The 2,500-nt window shown below is 41.4% G+C and overlaps 1 protein-coding gene and 2 long non-coding RNA genes across 4 annotated transcripts in view; 2 read left to right on the top strand and 1 right to left on the bottom strand.

The window, feature by feature from the left end:
• LOC310740133 overlaps window positions 1–2,500 on the top strand; it is a 104,692-nt gene that overhangs the window by 95,708 nt on the left and 6,484 nt on the right. The gene's annotated exons all lie outside the window — the stretch shown is intronic.
• The window catches only part of grin2aa (glutamate receptor, ionotropic, N-methyl D-aspartate 2A, a), a 114,329-nt gene that overhangs the window by 82,115 nt on the left and 29,714 nt on the right, over window positions 1–2,500 (bottom strand). The window lies entirely within an intron of this gene.
• The window catches only part of LOC310740132, an 8,172-nt gene that overhangs the window by 3,510 nt on the left and 2,162 nt on the right, over window positions 1–2,500 (top strand). The window contains exon 2 of the long non-coding RNA XR_014537583.1: window positions 1,819–2,049. This is a non-coding gene — a long non-coding RNA (uncharacterized lncRNA). The remainder of the gene's footprint in view (window positions 1–1,818; window positions 2,050–2,500) is intronic.

A 2,500-nucleotide genomic window follows, 5' to 3' on the forward strand; every position in this document is an offset into this window, starting at 1 on the left:
GATGGATGGATGGAGGTACCCACATATAGGCAGATAGAATTTTTTTGTGATAAACTGCTAGGCTGCGGCAGGAACCATGTCAGCTGACTAAACTCCATGTTGCAGTGCATGAGTCAGAGACAGCAGTAAACTTTTCTGTCTCCACACAGCAGAATGGGATTTTGAGATCTTAGTGCTTCATCAGCGACTTTCCACCACAACTTTACACACTTTTCCCTTCTCATTCAGTGCAGAGTGCGAGTCAGCTAAACCGCCGCGCGAGGCCTGAACCTAATTCAAAAAAAATCTGCCCACGTTCCTGCCGGAAAAACGGAGCCTTGCCACATCGGCAGATTACAGATGACAGGAAATACCCTTTCTTTTTCCTCCCTGTTTTTTATCTATTTATCTTTTACTGGGCCGTGGGACAGAATCTGATTGATGCCATAATTTAAAAAATGGAAGACTTATAATTACTTTAAAAGGAGAGGGATAGAGACGTGGCTCGGTTCATTATCAGATGAGAGACAGTGGCAAAGAAATGAGGACTTTAAAAAAAAAAAATGAGCGATGTGCGTTAAAAAGACGAGTGTATAAATAGAGAAGGTGCAACGTGAAGCTCAGGCGCAGGAGTTTAAAAGCACGGAGGTTATTTATGGGTTTATTTAGACAAAATGTAGACAATCTACACAACAGCCTGTTACAGTGCATTAGGACTGTTAGCATTGATATGAAAAATATAGATGGATGCTGCTAATCAGGAAGCATGAGGATTAGGTAAGGACTACTGATAGGTAGATGGATGGATGGATGGATGGATGGATGGATGGATGGATGGATGGATGGATGGATGGATGGAAATTTTTTCAGGAATTTTTAGATTGATGGACTGATGGATGGATGGATGGATGGATGGATGGACTGATGGATGGATGGATGGACTGATGGATGGATGGATGGATGGATTAATGGATGGATGGATGGATGGATGGATGGATGGATGGATGGATGGATGGATGGATGAGATTTCTCAGGAATTTTTAGATGACTGGATGGATGGATGGATGGATGGATGGATGGATGGATGGATGGAGATTTTTCAGGAATTTTCTGATGGATGGATGGATGGATGGATGGATGGATGGATGGATGGATGGAGATTTCTCAGGAACTTTTTGATGGATGGATGCATGGATGGATGTAGGGATGTAGGGATGGATGAATGAAGATTTCTCAGGAATTTTTAGATGGATGAATGGGTGGATAGATGGATGGATTGATGGATGGATGAATGGATAGATGGAGATTTGAGAGGATAGGATTGAAGATTTAAATGGGTAGATTGGAGGCAGGGTGGGTTGGTGGATTGATGGATGGATGGATGGATGGATGGATGGATGGATGGATGGATGGATGGCTGGCTGGCTGGATGGATGAATGGGTGAATTGATGGATGGTTTAAGATTTCTCACGAACTTTTAGATGGATGGAGATTTCTCAGGAACTTTTAGATGGATGAATAGATGGATGGATAGATGGATGGATGGATAGATGGATGGATGGATGGATGGATGGATGGATGGATCTAGGGTTAGTCTATAAATCCCTTATCTCAGATTCCTGTCATTTTCATTTTTTGATATCATCAATTCATTCAGCATTCAGAACAAAACAGAGACTATATGAATTGTCATCAAAATAAAGCAAGTAAAGAGCAAAACTCCCAAACAGATGACATCGTGACTTCAGGGATTCATGGGATTCAGACCGAAAACCCATGCTGTGGTCAGGAATGATAAGGACTTTAAAAGGCTCTGTGTGTGTTTTATCTTTCCTCAGGTGATTCTGAGGGCAGAAGGTCTGAGCTGAAATGCCTGCAGCCTGACATCTGAGCTAAAAGCTTCTGTCACAGCACACGACTCCAGCAGATAAGAGCAAATTGCCTGGCTAAGCGAGCCACCTGAAGCTCGGAGAATTGCACGCAAGAACGTGTGTCACTGTGGCCGAGATTATACAAGCTCCTTCAGATCATCAGACAGCTGTTAGTCATGCTAATCTGAGAGAATACAGGTCAGTTAGCACTGTTAGCATTAGCATGAAAATATTGTGAGCTTAAATTAGCTGGATAGATGGATGGATGCTTCTCAAACATGGAAAAATAAGTGGATATACTGTTTATCTCTCATGAAAGGGTGGTTTGGGACGAATGTGTGGATGAATAAAGAAATTATACAGATAATTGGATGAATGAATAGATATCTATACAGTTATACAGATGCATGGATGGATGGGTAAATAGATGGACAGATGGGTGTATAAATTGGGAGATGTTTATTAAAAAAGGAATGGATGGACATTTCTTAAGATTAGATGGATGGGTAAATGATTGGAGGCATTAGATTCATGGATGGATGGATGGATAGATGGACGGATGGATGGACGGATGGATGGATTAACATTTCTGTAAAATAAAATGAATGAACAGTTTCTTTGCAAAAACGGATAAATGAATGGATAGACA

Source organism: Silurus aristotelis (genome assembly GCF_946808225.1).
Source record: "Silurus aristotelis genome assembly, chromosome: 17".
Taxonomy (NCBI): Eukaryota; Metazoa; Chordata; class Actinopteri; order Siluriformes; family Siluridae; genus Silurus; species Silurus aristotelis.